The sequence below is a fragment of the Callospermophilus lateralis genome, chromosome 4, assembly GCF_048772815.1.
Source record: "Callospermophilus lateralis isolate mCalLat2 chromosome 4, mCalLat2.hap1, whole genome shotgun sequence".
NCBI classification, from domain to species: Eukaryota; Metazoa; Chordata; class Mammalia; order Rodentia; family Sciuridae; genus Callospermophilus; species Callospermophilus lateralis.
Genome location: NC_135308.1, coordinates 44,323,627 through 44,342,135, shown reverse-complemented (window position 1 = coordinate 44,342,135; position 18,509 = coordinate 44,323,627). Strand labels below are relative to the sequence as shown.

The 18,509-nt window shown below is 43.0% G+C and overlaps 1 non-coding gene and 1 pseudogene across 2 annotated transcripts; one reads left to right on the top strand and one right to left on the bottom strand.

Annotated features, from left to right (window-relative positions):
- Nucleotides 1-7,897: 7,897 nt before the first annotated feature.
- On the bottom strand, nt 7,898-13,356 carry LOC143396535 (splicing factor, proline- and glutamine-rich pseudogene; annotated as a pseudogene). The gene is made up of 3 exons (XR_013155439.1): nt 11,676-13,356; nt 10,036-10,340; nt 7,898-8,304 (listed from the first exon to the last, which is right to left on the bottom strand). The product of XR_013155439.1 is annotated as a splicing factor, proline- and glutamine-rich pseudogene (transcript).
- A 3,309-nt stretch (nt 13,357-16,665) lies between these two features.
- Nucleotides 16,666-16,738, top strand: Trnav-cac (transfer RNA valine (anticodon CAC)). Its single transcript has one exon. It is a non-coding gene; the product is annotated as a tRNA-Val (tRNA).
- Nucleotides 16,739-18,509: the final 1,771 nt, after the last annotated feature.

Below are 18,509 nucleotides of genomic sequence, written 5' to 3'. Positions count from 1 at the left end.
GTCGTTGAACCCACAAAGGACCGTGAAACCCCCACGTGAAGCTGATTGGTAGGGTGTCCCAATCCAAGACCACACTGCTGTTTTACTAAGAAAGGAACTTCAGTATAAGGACTGAAGTGACTTGAACAGCCGGACATAGGCAGAGGAACCAAGGAAATGACCCCAGTGAGGAAATAACCCTCACTCATTCTATCTTGTGAGACCTCAGCCTCAAAGGGAGGTGATCTATGCAGAACTGTTAGTTTTTTGGGTTTTTTTCCAAAATGTTATGTTGGGACCCAAAGTGTGTAACCACCCTGAGGAAGATACAGAAAATATGAGGACAGAAAAGATTTTGTTTCCCTATTGTTTTAAAGGTGTGATTTCATTCTACATTTCTTTATATTTTTGATAATTTTTGAACAGTTCCCGTGGACAAGGGGCTTTCTAGGCTCTATTGGAGACTTACTGGAAATAAGGCTAGTCCCTGTTCCTGGCAAATTAAAACGTGTCGGGATAGACAAGATATGCACTTTTCTTTCTGGAATATTCTCTTACTCTCCACTTGGCCTGACTTAATTATGTTTCCATCTCTACTTCCACATGCCTTTTTCACATAGGATGTTGGTGTTCCAGTCTCTAACCCAGAACAGACACTAAGTTATGTTCCTACTGTGTTCCAGAGTCACCAGTATAGTGTTCCTTTTGAAATTCATCACACACATTTACTTTTTTTTAAAATGTTCGTTTTAGTTGTAGTTGGACACAAAGCTTTATTTTTTTTAAAGTGGTGCTGAGGATCGAACCCTGTGCCTCACACATGCTAGGTGAGTGCTCTACCACTGAGCCACAATCCCAGCCCACACATTTATTTCTTTAGCATATCTTTTCTCCTCCAGAGTACACAAGTCTCATGGGCAGGGACCCGTTTGCCTCTTTCACAGCAGTGCCCCTCAATGGCTGGCATAGCACTGGTGTAGTCGGGAGGACTCAGGACATATGGGTGAAGGAAGAGCTTATTGTTGCTCTTAGAACACGGCAGTGCCCAGAGGAAGATAGAGAGAGCCATGGACCCACAGCGGGAGAGGAATTTAAAGGTGGTGACACAAGGCTTACCTTTGGAGACAGAATGTCAGTGGCTAAGGAGGGCAGGGAATTTGACAACAGAAGCCAGGAAAGGGAGGTGATGATGATAACAACGAAGGTAGCATTTATCATGTGTGCACTACATACCAAGAATGTTCATCATTTATTTGTTACATCAACCTGGAGGGTAGGTAGGTATCAGTGGGCTCCACCTCTAGATGGAAACTGGGATTCAGAGGTTGGTTAGGTTACGTGCCAAGGCCGGATCAGTGGAAAATGAAGGTGTTCAGCTCTGCACTAAGATGCATTCCCATGAAACCTTAGTTCTACACATGAGAAGGCAGTAAGAGGTGGAAAAACTGGAGAAGTAGGTTGCATTTTGACTCTTGAGGGTCTTGAATGCCATGCTAAGGGATTAAGCGTTTAGACATTAGCCTAATATACGTATTTGTTTCTTTGATTACTAGAGAGGCTTTGAGGATTTGTGAGCACATTTCTCTGGAGAAAAGAACAGGTGGGGGGGGGGTCTGAGATTTGAGGGTCAGCAGCAGGGGAGCATACATCCAGAATGAAGAGGAAATGAACTAGAATCTGGTTAGAAAGTCAGGGGAGAGGAAAAAAGAAACAATTGCTCCTAAATTCCCACCTGGCTGCCCAGGAGGCTGAGACGCTCTTAAACAAAGCTTGACAGAGAAGAAACCCTTTGCAGGAAAGGTCTTCGGAAGAAATGTAGAGCCAGGCTGCCCTCTTCTGGAGAATTAAAGCCCAGGGCTAGAGCAATTTAAATGCTGTTCCAGAAGCAATAAGGTTGAGTACAATCAAACTGGCCTTTCAAACACCTGATAACCAATGAGCTGGTAACCAGGTAGCAATTCAGACAGATCTAGTTGTGCATAGAACAAGAGACTGCCAAAGCAAGTTATTACATCTTCCAGTGTATACCATTTCAGACCCAGGAGTTATTTTAGAGGCAGAATTCACTTAAGAGTAGAAATAAATATTATCAATGGAGGAAAAATGCAGGAAACTCTGAGAATATTAATATGTTCAGAAGTGATAAATGACAACATGAGCATTAGCTGCTATTATGACATTAAAACAAAAGCTATCAACTATTGAAATGTGGGGGGTTTTAACAATTTAAAAATACTATATGTAGAGTTTAGCAAAGACAACAGTAAGAGGGGGAAATGACTGAATCGATGGGACCAGCCTCACTGAGAGGTCTTCAGCTCTGCCTCCTAGACCCAACATCCAGCCAGATGTCTACTCTCCCGTAATCCTTCCCTGTGCCTTACATGTGTCCTGGTCCATGAAAGGGGCTGTCCACCTAGGAAGGGTCAGATGGTGGCCGTCAGCTCAGGATGCTGGACAGCATGACCTGAAGTCAGGAGAAGAAAGCTGGCCACGGCCTTCCAGGACCCACAGCACTGGCCCCATGACTCTAATCTCATCTCTTAATCTATTTCTCTCATTTTCTCAGCTCTAGACTTCTGTCTCCTATTCCTCAAACATTGTAGACCTTGGGGACTTAGTATTCTGTTTTTCTCTACTGTGAATGATTTACCCTGAAATATAAGAAATGTTCCCTTTACTTCCTTCTAGCATTGGCTTGGAATATCTTATTCTCAAGTGGTCTCCCCTGACAAACCCTTCTAAAATGTATGTTACATCCCTCCTCACTGCCCCCAACATACCACCGATTCCCCTCCAAGCTTCCCTTTTCTGTCTCTTCTCTAAGCACTATATATTCTATTCATAAATGTTATTTTCTGCTCCCCCCCTCAAGATAAAGGGCTTCCTGAGGACAGAGATTTGGAGTTTTTCTTAGTCACTGCTCCATCTCCCCCACCTGAACAGTACTTGAACTATGGTGATCACTCACATTAAGTACCTGATGGGTGAAAGTTGGCTCTGGGCTATGATGATGTTCTCAGGCCAACTGGGCTAGGATGGTGGGGAGGGCTTGAGGGTGTCTCTTCAGCCTTTCGTCATCTCTTCCTGATGGCCCTGCTCATCCCTTTTCCAGGTGTTAGTATTTTGTCACTGTGACCATAACAACTGACACAACTTAAAGGTTTATTTTGGTCCAAGGTTTCAGTCCATGGCCAACTGGCTCCATTTCTTTGAGCATGAAGAGAGACAGAACATAATGGCAGGAAGGTGTGGAGGAGGAAAGCTACTCATTTCATGGCAGCTGAGAAGCAGTGTGTGTGTGTGTGTGTGTGTGGCGGGGGGGTGCTCAGGACAGGATATAGTCCCCAGGGGCACATCCCCAGTCTCCTATTTCCTCCATCCATGTTCCACCTACCTACAGTTTCCACCTACTCCCAGTAGTTCTTTCAAATTATTAATGCATCAAATGGATTAATCCACTGATAAGGTTATACTGCTCGAGAGCCAATCACTTCTCCCAAAGCCCCACCCTCTGGATATGGCTGCAGTGGGAATCAAGTCTTCAATATATGAGTTTTGGGGGACATTCCAGATCCAAACCATAACACCAGGTCAACCCAGTCAAGTGTGGTCTTAGTTTTCAGATTTTAAAGGTGTCTTTCCCTGACAACTGAGAGTGATTCCTTCAGACTGTCTGATCTGCAGAGAAAAATCGCCCCCCCCCCCCCCCCCCCCCGGTACAACTGAGAAACTAGAGTATGGTGAACATGCAGCAGGAGGGAGGTAACTAGTTGAGTACTGACATGACACCCCAAGACGAAAATCTCATACATGAAGCTTTGTTTCATGCATAAAATTATTTGGACTATTGTGTAAAATTACCTTCAGGCAATATATATATATATAATGTATACAAAATATAAATGACTTTCATGATTAAACTTGGGCCCCATTCCAAGATATCTCATGTGTATTCTAATATTTCAAAATCTGAAAAAATTCTGAAATTTCAAATACTTCTGCTTCCAAACATTCTGGATTTTTTTCATCATGGCTTAACCAAATTGCTTTCTCATCTGTACAATTTCTGTACAGATTAGTGATCAAAATTTCTAATTCAGATTAGTGATCACAGTTGTGGACCAATCACATGAGATAGATCCTACACTGAAGATTCAAAACCTCAGGAAAGGAAACAGCTGCCTAGGTCCCCTGGCATGTGGTTCAATGTAATACGCTATATAGATATTTCATTTTAAGAGGCAAATAGGACAAGAACTGGCCAAGTGACAGATTGTATTAGTAGCCAATGTATGTATCTCACTGAGGCAAGAGAAGAGAACGGGTTAAAATGGATAGGCAGGAAACTTGGATTCCTTTAAGGTCAGGTTTGTATAGCTGGGCTGAGAAACTACAGACACAAGCCAAGCCTCATCAAGGTCAGGTCGATGGAGAGGTAACTGAGAGTGAGACACCTTCTCCTGGTACACAGATCCCCACCAAAAATGGGGCTCGGAAACTGGACTAGACCAAAAAGAATGTGAAGAGCTCCGAGGACACTGAGCGGGCGCCTTACCCAGGATTGGGTAGGCAGCTGCTGTCTTAACCTTGTAGATCAATATAAACTCTAGACAAGAGCCACTCACACTATCCCTCTCTTGGGACCCCTCCCCTCTGGGAGCTCTGCTTTCTTTTATTTACTCTAATAAAGTCTGTTACTTTGCTCTCAACCTTGTGTTTATGGATTTCATTCTTCAAATTCATGAGACAAAGAACCCCAAACTCCTCGCTATCCCAAAGTATGTAGAGTTATATGTGTCAATCACAAACAAAAAGAAGTGTGACCCAAGAAAAGGAATATTCTCAGAGCTTTTAATACACACCAATGAACAAGATCCACTTGGAATCCACCAAGTCAGATCTGTGTCCTAGTGGATTCTAATGTGCTGTCATGCCAGGAACTCGTTAACTTACAGAGCCAAGTCCCAACTCCTCTTTGGGCACTCAAGCCTTCTGCAGTGGGGCTGCTCTTTTCTCCTCATGCCTTACCACACACACCCTCATATCACACACTTGACAATCCAGCTACACAAACATGCCAGTATCCCCTGAAGACACACCATCAATTCATGCCAAGGTTTTGAAAACATTCTATTTGGTCTAGGACTCACTATTCAAAGTGTGGTCCATAGACGAGTAGTATCAACCTTACTTGGGAACTCAGAACCACAGATCCCCAGGAAGTTTAATGTTAGGACATTAAAGTGTTAGAAACACTTGATTCTTTCCTGGCTTGCATCTCTGGATTTGTGCTTTAATCCCTGGCTCAGATAAGTCTGTTCTGTTAAGCCTTTCCCAATATCACTCTCTTCACTCCTGTTAAACTGAATCACGGAGATTCTCTAAGGAGTACATTACCTTTATTTGGGAACAGAATGGCAATGCAAAGGAAATACACATGCCATTGTAGGCCATGAGACATTTAAAGATATTATGCAAGAAGTTCTTAAAAGCGAAATGAGGGGGCTGGGGTAGTGGCTCAGCAGTAAAGCACTCGCCTAGCACGTGCGAGGCCCTGGGTTCAATCCTCAGCAACACATAAAGACAAATAAATAAAATAAAAGTATTGTGTCCAACTAAAAAATAAAATATTTTTAAAAAAGCAAAATGAGGGATACATAAGATATTTTGAAATAATGCTCTTTGGCCACTAGGATGAAAAGCAAAGGTGGTGCCTATCCAAGGTTAGACAGATAGTTACTAGGTAGTTGTGCTTACAGAAGCTGTGTGTGTATACACACAGTGGCTTTTATGCAAGGCTGTAATACAGTCTTTTTGGATAGTTGTTATCAGGCCATTGTGCATGACAACCCTTCCTTCATAACCTCCTGGATTTACTTATTTACTATTTGTTTGTTGACACAAGTGACTCCATGTTTTTTTATTTTTGTGGTGCTGGGGACTGAACCCAGGGCCTTGTGCATTGGAGGAAAACACCCTACCAACTGAGGTATATCCCCAGCCCCAAATTCTGAGAATTTCCTTATGACCTTCCCCTTAAAAGAATTAATTCCTCCCTTCTTTATAATCCCACTTTTATAGAACCCAGCAACTAAAACCAAAACAATTTAACCTAAACATAGGCTAGGTTAAATAATATTACGACCAAACAAAAATAGCCTTGCTGCTTGCTCCAAGTAATATATGGTCCTAGAGGAAAACCAACTAAACAAAGCAGAGTAATCTCTACACTCATGGTTTATGCATCATCCCTGGCTTCAAGACTCTTATTTCACTGTGCCTGTGCAGCCAAAGCTATTAAAGCAAATTCTGCCCAATCCCAATTTCTTCTTGCAAAACTCTCCTGAAAATCACCCAGCTCTGGTCATAGAAATATCCTAATTTCTTCTTTTGAGGCAATACTGAGAAATGATGTTCTCCCTAAATATACAGCCTTGTTAATGGGCATATTTGATAGGGGGCAGCTAACACTTTACAGCACAAAATATTGTAATTATTTGTGTACACAAGATTTCTCCCCATGCTGTGCTAATGACCTATTCTGGGTACACACACACACACACACACACACACACACACACACACACACATTGTGCCCACAGTTTTAGAGGCCTTGCCTAAACCAAAATAAAAATAATTATAAGGCAGTCCTCGAAAGCAAGTCTGAATGAATAGAGAGATATCTTTATATCCTACATCACAAAGAAGCAATAAGTGTTGGCAGGAAGAAAAGTCTAATTGCTTTGTAGCTGCTCCACCCCAAGATCAAACCTCCAGTGGCTTCTTTTCACATTCTTTCTTCCTCCTTCCAGGCTCAACATTGCCCCAACAACTCTGCTGCCCCAACCCTAAATGCACAGCATAGACTCACACCCACAACATCAGAACAACAAAATCCAATGAATGAAAACTGGAACTGGAGGCGAGAGAGGAAGAACAACAAAGAGACTTAGGGGCCAGAGAGCTCCAGGGCCCAAGGAAAGACATTTCCAACATCAGGAGAGGAACAGTCCTGTGCTCAAGCACCTCCTGCCCTCATTCACCCTTTCTCCACATCCTACTCCACACCAGGAGCTGAGGACAACTGCATTGATGCCCTAGAAAAACATTTATCTCTGCAGATGGCTCTGCAGTTTTGAGAATGGAATGTAAAACATGAACTAAAGGTTAAGGACTATTTTGTACATTCTGTTATATATTTAGAGATTTATTATTTGTACTGGGTTGCTCCATGTCAGTATAAATTGTTGATTTATAAGCATGGTGTATACATAATACCAGTTTGGATAGATTAGTTTGAGTCTGTTTCCATCCCTTCAGTGTTCATATGGTCTTTCATTCCATAATGGCTTAAGAGTTTTCAAACAGAAAACATGGGTAAAAAAGAGATAATACCCAAGAATGTCTCAAATTAAAAAGCATTATAACCACAAAGTTGTAGCAAATGTGGAACAAGATGGAAAAATGTGCATCTCCTACAGTGGCAGACACTACAAAGTCACATGGCAAAGGACTTAGAAAGGGACAAAGAGCCATGGTTAAATCAATCTGCAATAGTGTGCTATGACCCAGAAATTCCAGGACTAGTGTAGACCAGATAAAAGCCACCAAAAGATATGTCTGGGGGGCTGGGGATGTGGCTCAAGAAGTAGCGTGCTTGCCTGGCATGCGTGCGACCCGGGTTCGATCCTCAGCACCACATACAAAACAAAAGATGTTGTTTCTGCCGAAAACTAAAAAATAAAAAAAATAAAAAAAAAAAAAAAAAAAAAAAAAAAAGATATGTCTGTGTGCCACGATCTGTGCAGCAACAACAAAAGATCACGAGGAGGGGTGACAGGAGATTAATAAAAACACAGAGACATTTTTAAGTAAAGCTGGGGCCAGGTGGGACACTGTCCTCTGATGGAGGAACAGTGGGCCAGAACTAGCTCCACATGTTTATTACATAGAGTTTCAAGTTCAGGAAGTTTAACTACAGAAGCTCTGCAAATTGTTCAAGGCCTGTGAGTTATCAACAGGCTTCTTTGTGCACTAAAAAGTTACGGTATTCAGAACATCTCTGGGTACAGCTATCCTGCTATACCCAGAAAACCCATTATACTGGAACATCTGCTAACTGTTGGCATCAGAGCTGAGTGTCAAGGCTGTTCATATATTCTCATCTTCTGGCAAGGAATGTTCCCCAGGCTTGGCTTTTGCCAACACAGCAGGATCATCTGGGGCATATTCACTCTCCTCATCTTCCTCTTCTTTATTTTTCAACCAAAACCGATGTATATCTTCTGAATTGGAACTGGGATCCAACGACTTTGCAGCTGACTGTGAGAAAATAACACGGAATTAAGAGCAAGAAAACAAGTCCTATGAAATACTATGTAGTATGTTCTAGCATATTCCAAGGATTGAAACCATTTAAGTCATCCAACAGCTTTTCTGCAAAACTAGTAGGAGATAACATGGGAATCTAGCTTCCGTGTATCACTTGAATGTAGTGGTACAGCTGCAAAAGATCTAAACTAACACTGCCATGATTCCAAATTTCAAACAGATGCATCTTTAACTTTTCCCAATCCCACTGGGAAGGACTGCATGGAAAAAGGTGTAACACAAATAAACTGATAAGTGACCTGGCATCTTAATTGTTGCCTGACCTTAAGACTTTGTATCTGATCACACACGCCCACTACAGTAGCCTCTAAGTCATTCAACTAGCTTCAAGTTTATTATCAATTGCCTCCTGACCTTGGAGAGCTCAATTGTTGACAAAATGGGCCATTTGGATGCCCCCACCAGGTGACAGAGGAAGTGATTGCAGAATTATAGTAATTGGGATAATGATACCAAAGATTATAAGTCCTGCTGCACAACATGACTGAGTTAACCAATTAAGAAATTTGGGGGGCTGGGGATGTGGCTCAAGCGGTAGCACGCTCGCCTGGCATGCGTGTGGCCCGGGTTCGATCCTCAGCACCACATACAAAGATGTTGTGTACGCCAAATACTAAAAAATAAATATTAAAATTCTCTCTCTCCCTCTTTCTTTAAAAAAAAAGAAGTTTTTGTTTGTTTGTTTGTGGTGGTGCTGGGGATTGAACCCCAGGCCTTGTGCATGCAAGGCAAGCACTCTACTGACTAGGCTATATCCCCATTATGAAATTCTTGAAGAACTTACAGCCCTGCATCTGGATACCAGTCACCAGCAATGTCAGTGGGAAGCATAAGAAAGGAAGGCTGGTATAAAACCAGAGTATCTTGATCTTTGTTATGCCTAGTTACACAAATAGTGAGATTATAATTAGTACACTGCACAGAATGTTTCCTGTCTATTTTGGTGATATTAACATTTCCTGTTAATAATACATAGACTGTACACACATGAAAACCATATCATGGGCTAATGGTACAACCACTGGCTAGATCTGTTAATGATTGACTAGAGATGCTGACAAAAATCCAAAGCAGCCAAAAGATGACATAAGTCTCTCTGTGTGCCACCTGAACTTGTGGTCTAAATATTACTAACAAGCCCTCCAGGAGGCATGAACTCATAATGAGGATGCGCTGGATCAAGCCTAAGAGACCAGTCCAGGACATATGACTCAGTCTGGGAAATATTATGTCTCACAGGGACTAGGTTAGCACAATCAAGCCATTGGGGGAAAAACCCTAGTTCTAAGGTGGTGGAATTAAGACAATAAGGAATTGGAGGGTGTTTGGCAAGGTTCTCACAACTGGATTTAGAAAATGCTACTTTAGTGATGGTTTGTATATATTTTCCAAAGGACCAGAAACATTGGCAACAAAGATGTCTTATTTTTCTTGGACACTTGTAAGCACCCAGTTTTCTGGCAAATAGACAGGTAAATAGGGGCCTCAGCACTGTACCCAAAATAAGTATAATTAAAGTAATGAGAGGGAGTCAGATTGACCACTCACCATGGCAGAGTGATTTGTGAACACTGGAACAGACCCTCCTACCAAGGAGGTAGGATTAGTAACAGGAGGGTCTGGAAAATATGTCTAGTAAGTCTCTCCTGCCACAATACGTACCTGGCAACTTACAATGGCCAGCATTGTCATAAACATGGTAGCTGGCGTCACAGAGTTTCCTTGACTCTCAATCGTATTCCGAGATTCCCTTATCAGCCCCTCCATCTGAGTCCAAGTTGGGAGATATGGAATTCGCTTCTTTTTCCTGTACCTTTTTCTTTTGTGGACATGGCAGACAGTGGTTTGTGCAGCACCACCACTTGTGGAGTGACCTGCAATCGTTTCAACTGGGGTTTGAGTCCCACTAATGGATCCATCATGACACACCGCTTTCTCAGGTCCCCAAGTCACTGTCTCAGCACCTTCTGGAAAGACACAAACATTATCTCTTACCCACCTTATTACTGGATCCAGCACATTCTATTTCCCTGAATGCAAGCCTTCCATACTGTTCCTGCTAAACAAACAGGGCCAGAAATTGGATGCCTCTTGGCCATATGTGGTGCAGCCCTGCTCATTACAATTTTTAAAATTTAAGGTAAAAAGAGCATGATGTAATTGGTTCTATGGGGATGGGTAGTATCTCACCCTTTTTGTTTTTGAAGTTGAATCTTTAGTGTTCTATAGGCAAATTCTACTATTGCTTGTCCTTGGTATTATATAGCATTCCTGATAGGAAGCACAGAAGTGTTGAAAGAACTGGCTTAAGCCAGACCATTATCTGTTTAAATTCTCCCCGCTCCCAATGTTTAACAATCTTTTAATTCAAATGTAAAAGTTCAAAACAAGCCATCTGTAGGGCTTGGGATTTGTTGTTCTTTTAAAAGCAAGAATAGGGGAAATGCAACAAAATGATCTTTCTACTTTTCTCAAAAACTTTCAAGGAAAGAGTAGACCATAGGGCCATAAAGATCCATTAACAAAACCCACCTTCTCCCTGACCAACTTTCATACCCATTCCATAATTTAATATATATTCCTAAATGTAGATTTACAGTTCAGCTTTGCTCACATAACCATTTAAAAATACTTAGCACGAGCTTGCTTCCTATAATGCAAAGCAAACTGTGAACTACTTCAATCTGAATTTCTTCTTTTTAAAATAAGGGGGCAGTTACCTGTAGAAAGCAATATTTAGCCCCCATTTACATTTCCCAGAAATGGCATATGCCTGTCATTCAAAGGCCTCAACACTCTCATGCTTCCAAAATGGAATACTTACCCTAACATGCACAGAAGCATGAATGGCAAACTATTTTTCTATTTATTTGAAGCACAGAAAAGAAAACTGGTATACTTTGGAAATTCGGTGGCACAAGGTACACTGCCATTAACTTGAGGGACATCACATAGTAAAAAATAAGAGAGAGAAAAGAAAAAAAGAAGTAAAAAACCTTTTTTCTCCTATTTCAAACACTGCATTACATAATTTTACCTGCCCAAACAGATCATGTACAAATATTAAGTCAATAAACTGTTAAGATACATAAAAAGGGAGCTTTCTTACTAAAATGCAAGAATTTAAAAGTGGTATCTAAACAAGAAAAGACAAAACTAAACTGGAATGTAAGCCTAGATATCACATCTAAAATCGAAGTTTTTTTGGTTTGGGCCTTCATACTCTTCTCTCCCTCTACCATATTCTACTGGAGTCCCAGGGCCCCTTCCTCTAGGATCCTGTCCACACTCAGGCCCCTCACCTGCCTGCCCAAAGGGCTCAGTACACCTGTAGCTTCCCATCGTGGAATCACTCATGGTTGCTGGTGGAACTCCAGGATTAGCTTCATAATCTACGCGGGTCCCTCGGCTGCCACCACCTACAGGTGAACATTTCTGGCCTCCTGAACCATAGTGAGCTCCCATGTTGGTGGCTCCTCCCCGACCTGTTTTCAAGTCTCTTTCACTTGGATCCTCATAGTCCATCTGGCTATAACTTTCTTCTCCTTGGTGTCTCATTTCTTCCATTTCACATTGGTAGATCATCTCTTCCTCTCTTCTATGCTGTTCCTCCTCTTGTCTCCGTTGCATTTGATCGTAAAGTTCTTCCCCACCTCTTATTTCTCCTGGCTGTGTCATCAGACCTTGGCGCAAAAGATTTGCCTGGTAGGCATCTTCTATTTCTCTTTCCAACTGTCTTTTTGCATCGTTTATGTTTTTTTCAACTTGCTCCCTTTGCTCTTTTTCCATTGCATACAAGAACTTCCACCTCTGAGAATATTCATACTCAAATGTGCCACACTCAGCAAAACGAGGTGGCTTTTTTCTCGCCTTTTGATACTTTGAATTCCTCTCAGCCAATTTTTCAGGATAACCATCTTCATCATTGAATTGTTCAAGAGGTTCCACAATAACTGGACGAGGAGTTGTCGTCAGCAGGAAAACACCTTGAGAGCACCGTTGGTATGCTTTCATTTTGGCTTTGAGAGTTCCAAATTCAACAATGCCTTTCCCTGTAGATCTTCCACGACCATCCACAATTACAACAGCTCTTTCAACAGGACCAAACTGGCTAAAAGCTTCTTCCAACAGTTCATTGGTAACATAAGGTGAAAGATTACGAACAGAGAAGGCATTATAACGTCTGGCGAAGCGAACCTGAATCTTACTGCCTCTCATGCATGTATCATCAAGTTCAGCTTTGGCAAGTTGAGCCAAGGCTTTAGTTTCAAGTCTAACAAGTCCAAATCCTTTGTATTGATGGACAAAAATGTTTCTTGGTTCTCCGTATTTTGCAAATAGTCTTTTAAATTCATCCTCTGTGACATCATAAGGTAGTTTCCCAACAAACAACTGACAACGCTGTGTATAAGTTTTCTCTCCAGGCCTCCTCAGGAGAGTCATCTTCTCCTCGCCGTGGCTGTCGGGCGAGGGACCCTGGCGCGGCTCCTGGTGGTAAGGCTCCCCGCCTCCTTCCTGCAGTGGCTGGGAGTGGCCACCAGGGGCGTTCAGGTCCCAGCGGACGCCAGGCTTCAGCTCTCCAGGCTGCTTGCTGCCTATGGGGCCTTTGGAGCCTGGGCCCTGCTTAGGCCCTGGGTCCAGGCTGTGCGCGGGTGGAGGCGGCCCGGGAGTGGTGGGGACGTCGCTAGTCGGCTGCGCGGACGGAGGCGTCCCTGGCGGGGCCGAGGTGACTGCGGGCGGCGGGGTCGGGCGCCGAAGGGCGGACGGGTCCGAGCCGGAAGCCGGCGGCGCAGTGCCTACCATGGTAGCGGGGCCGGGCCTCTGAGGGACCACCGGTTTGGACGAATCCTGCAGCGGCCGGGGCGGCGGCGGCGGCGGCGGCGGCTGGGGCCGCTGTGGCCGCTGTGGCGGCTGCTGCTGGTGCGAGGGCGGCGGCAGGATCAAGGGCTTAGGGCAGCCTGGGCGGCCCGGCCGAGCTTGGGCTCAGGCTCCTGGGGACGCGGTTCTGGTGGAAGCCCATGCCGGCTAGCGGAAAGCGGAAATCGTGGATACCGCCACCGGCACCGCCGCGACTCCGGAACCAATCACGAGACACGTCTGCGGCCAAGGGGTGGTCCGGGCAGAAGCGAGGAAGACGCTACCGGCGTGTGAAGGCTACCTGGCTTCGCACAAGATGGCGGCTCGAGAGACTGAGACAGGAGGATCGGGAGTTCAAAGCCAGCCTCAGCAGTTTAGCAAGACGCTGAGCAACTTGTGAGACCCTGTCTCTAAATAAAACACAAAGTAGGGCTGGGGATATGGCTCAGTGGTCGGATGCCCCTGAGTTCAATCATCCGTAAGCCCCCCACCACCACCACTAAAAAAAACGGCGGATGACACAGGCCTCGGTTTTGAAGTCCTGGGGTTTCCTTCTGACTCCAAAGCGGCCAGGCAATGACTGATCACATGGATCACACTTTTTCCAATTTGTGCCATAGCAAAAATGAACCGAGAATAGGTGTTGATAGATGCAGGTGCACGCCATTGACTTCTAAAGGGTAACATCCCTCTGCCAAATGATTTAAGCTCCTGAGGATTCACCCCAGTTGAAGACCAGGCGGTGAATGACACATTGGGGACATTGTTTATGGTCCCGACCTGTTCCCTAGGAAGATGAAATTCTTCCTGCACACTAGAGGCTTTTTGGTGATGTAAGGCATGTGATGTTTGGGCTAAGGAATAAGGTGAAACAAGTTCTACTGGAGGAACAATATGGTCTAACGGTCTATGCATTGTTTGTTTCCACTAAGGGTCCTGGGTTGAACTCCGGACCTTGTGCATTGCTAGGAAAGTGCTCTACCACTGAACTACATCCCTGTGCTTTTTTTTTTTTTTTTTTTTTTTTGGTGGAGGGGGGTTACTAGGGATTGAACTCAGGGGCACCCGACCACTGAGCCACATCCACAGCCTTATTTTGTATTTTATTTAGAGACAGAGTCTCACAAGTTGCTTAGTGCCTCGTTATTGCTGAGGCTGGCTTTGAACTCACAATCCTCCTGTCTCAGCCTCCCAAGCCGCTGGAATTACAGGTGTGTGCCCTAGCACCCAGCGAAGCTCTTTTATTTTTAAAGTTTTTTATTTTGAGGCAGGATCTGGCTATGTTGTCCAGGATGGCCTCTAATTTGCAATCCCACTGCCTTACCCTCCCTAAGAAGTTGAGATTATTAGCTGTGTACCTCTGGGCCTGACTATTTAATAAAATTTTTGAATGTTGTGTTTATAGCTAAGTTCTCTATAATATGTACAGTTATTGAGTAGATAAGTGTCTAAACTAAGAAATTAGATAATAAAGAAAATGAATTTTTGGGCTTATGGTGGAAGAACAGGAGTAAGAATAAATGCAAGTTGTAGCAGCTTCTCATCATGGGGACAAAACACCTGACATAAACGACTTAAAAGAGGAAAGGTTTATTTTGGCTCACAGTTTCTGAGGTTTCTGTCTCTGGCCGCTTAGCTTTGTTATTTGAGCCTGAAGTGAGGCAGTGCTTTATGGTAGAAGGTATGGTGGAGCAAAGTTGCTCACTTCATGGCAGCCAGGAAGTAGTGAAAGAGCAAGGGTCCAGGGACAAAATATACCCTTCAAAGTCCTGCCCAAGTGACCCCCTCTTTCATCTAGACCCCACCCCCTAAATGTTCCACCACCTCCCAATACTAGCACCAGCTGGCTACCAAGTCTTCAACACATGAGGCCTTGGGGAATGAACATTCCAGATACAAACTAACATCGTAAGTAGGATGAAAAAAAAAAAAATCTGCTTGAATTTACAAAATTATCTTTTCAACCCAAATATGAAACTAACAATTTTTCAGCAGTGACATTTATTGCTACATGACAAATTACCCTTAAAACGTAGTGACTTAAAAACCCCCAAATACTTATCTTCACACAGTCTAAAGATTAGGAATCTAAAAGTTACTTAGTGGGATGGGTCTGACTCAGTGTCTCCCAAGAGGTTGTTTGCCTTCAAGATGTCATTGGCACGACGGGCATCTGCAGGCCTGTTTGGGCTGAAGGGGCTGCTTCTAAGATCTCTTAGCTTAGCTGGCAGCTGGTGGTCTCAGTTCCTTAGCACTGTAGACCTCTGCATGAATTGCTTACATATTTCTTCTCACAACATACCATTGGTTTCCCCCACAGTAAGTGATTCAAGTTCAGTGAGCAAGTAACCATGGAAACCATGATGCCTTTTGTGACTTAGTCTCAACTGTGACAGTTCACCACCTCTGCTGTGTTCCACTGGTAACACAGAACAACCCTGATGTACCACCACAGAGGACTCAGCAAGAGCATGAATCCAGGAACTCAGTGGGGCCACCCTGGAGCCAGGCAAGCACACCTGCTAATAATGAGTCAGAGTTAGAAGCTGGGCCCAGGAGCACAGTCAGAGGCTGTAGATTCTGGCAATGTTTGACGCTCTTCATGTGAACTTGATACAGTTAACAAAATTTCTGGGAACCCTGAAAATAAGAAATAATAATAATTGTTTCTACCAGTTGGATGATGATTGAATGATGGCAGTCAACTGATAAATTGAGAGGATGTGAGTGAATACAGCCCACAGAAATGCAGGCAATGTGGATTTTTCTGAGAGGGCACTTTGAAGTCCCATGAACTAGGCAATTGTAAATCTTAATTCCATCAGTGTTGAATTGGAAAGATCACGAGCTCTCTCTAAGCCTTGGCTTCCTCAGTCTCCAAAAAGGACATAATAGTTGCTTTGGTGAGTTTTTTATGGGGATTCAAGATTTTACATATTTTATATATTTTTTCTTTTTTAAAATTTGTTCCAACTAGTTATACATGACAGTAGCATACATTTTGATATGTTGAACACAAATGGAGCACAACTTCTCCTTCCTCTGGCTGTACATGGTGCAGAGTCACTCCAGTAGTGTAATCATACATGTATATAGGGTAATAATGTCTGTCTCATTCTACTGCCCTTCCCATCCCCACAGCCCACCTCCCAAAACAAACCAAATTCCTTCATTCTTCCCTGTCCTCCACCCACAAGGGATTGTATTTTTATTATGTATATCAAGCAATTATTAAGCAATTGATGAGTAGTAACTCGTAAAGCTTACTTCATATTATACAGTGACCATGTGGGTTGTCAGATGTCTCTCAGGTTTGAGAAAGAATCTTGAAATTAATCAAAAAGGTAAATCTCTCTCACTAATATAACCATATTTCAGAAAATTAAGAAAACGGGAAAAAAAGAAAAAGTTATCCCAGAACTCTAACATAGGGCTGGGGGTGTAGCTCAGTTGGTAGAGTGCTTGCCTCACATGCATAAGGCCTTGGGTTCAATCCCCAGCACCACCAAAAAAAGAACTCAAACAATTTCATCACCATCTTTCCTTCTAGCCTTCTTTTCTTCATTGAAGTGAGAGTTTACATAACAGTTGGTTTTTGCTTCTTTTTATATCTTAATATAACTTCTTATAGAATTTGACACTTGTTCCAGTGTGTCATGCTTAGGGCAGTGGCCCCAGGGTAGTAGAGATAAAGTATGGGGGGAAGAAATGCCCTGGATCAGCAGGGCTGTGTCAGGATCCGCTCAAGTTCTAAGACACAGATCTCCTGAAGGATCAAAGACCACTGAGGGAAATAGTGGGAGGTGCTTTAAGAAATCTGGAGGTTGTGGAGAGATGAAGGTTGTTTTAACCACTGTCAATTCCTTATCTATAAATTAAACCTGTTACATGCACCTGTCTTTATAAGGCTGCTATGAAGATGAATCCAGTTAGTACAGTGCCCAGCACATAGTAAAGACGTTGGTACTAAAATGATAAGATTGAATGAGTTAGGCACTAGGAGTTCCCAATATCGGTGATGGAATTCTTTTTTTATTTTTTATTTGTTCTTTTTAGATACACATGACAGTATATTTTGACATATTTATACAAACATGGGCAACAGGAATTCTTAATAGACTTCTTCAACATTCATACTCTAAAATTTCTAGGATATAGGAAATTCCATCTGGATGTTAGGTCAATAGGGGTTGATCACTAACCCTAAACATTTATAGCAAAGCCCAAGGCCTAAGAACTAGGTGAGTAAAGAAACAATGGCATGCTAAATAGGGCAGGAGCACGCCTCCAAGAGAGCACAAGGGGGCAGCAGCTACTGTGGTCATTGCCATTCTATAAAGAGAGAAAACCGATTCAAGCTGCTATTTGACAGCTGCAGCGCATTTTTAAAATATTCACCAGAATTAATGTGCAATGTGCTATGCCACGTAAATAAGCTGATGCTACTCAGGCATTTTTGGAAATTTGCACGCACAAAAATCTGTTAAAATCACTTAGGCCACGGGATTCCAAGCACAAGGAGAAGGGTTATGTTTTCCGTCTTATTTCCAGCTACTGAGGTTCTTTGAATTATTTGACCTAGACTTGTACAGTATTTAATTTACATATTAAAATAAGGTTAACATATAAAATAAATACAAAGTGCACATTAGCAGGGGAAAATTTTGGGGAAGTCTTATGCTGGGGAAAAAAAAGAAATCCATTTAACTTTATTCAGTTCTGTGTTTCCCATACTTTAGACCCAGAAGACTTGTTTTCCACATAAAATGCATTATCATACTTTGGAGAAGGCTTTGCAGCTTTGAAAGGAAAACCCCCCAAAAAATCAGTCATCCAAAACAAAGTGATGCCCTTGTGCCATGCCTAGGCACCTAACGTGATGCTGATGGCCCCTTGCCACCTGCCAGGCTTGCATTAGCATCTGGGAATGGCAGTTACCCTTGAGGGCCACCCTGCCCTTCTCCTCATTACTGAACCCACAGGCGAGAGGTGGAATGAAAGAAGCAGCTCTGGCCAGGATACGTCCTTAGAGCTCTAAAAATGTTCACTTCTCTCTGGCTCCCTGAGGGGAAATCATTTTTTTTGGATAAACTCTCTAACAATTGCCTTATGTCAGCAGCTTTCTTGGTGTGTGTGTGAGAGAGAGAGGAAGCTTCTCTAATACAGCTTAAATACTGTCCATTTCCTGTTGTCAGAATGTAACACACTACACCATGCTCTTTACTGTAAAAGGTGTTCTCCTAAATTTAAAGACATCAGTCTGTGTCTTGTTTGTTTTC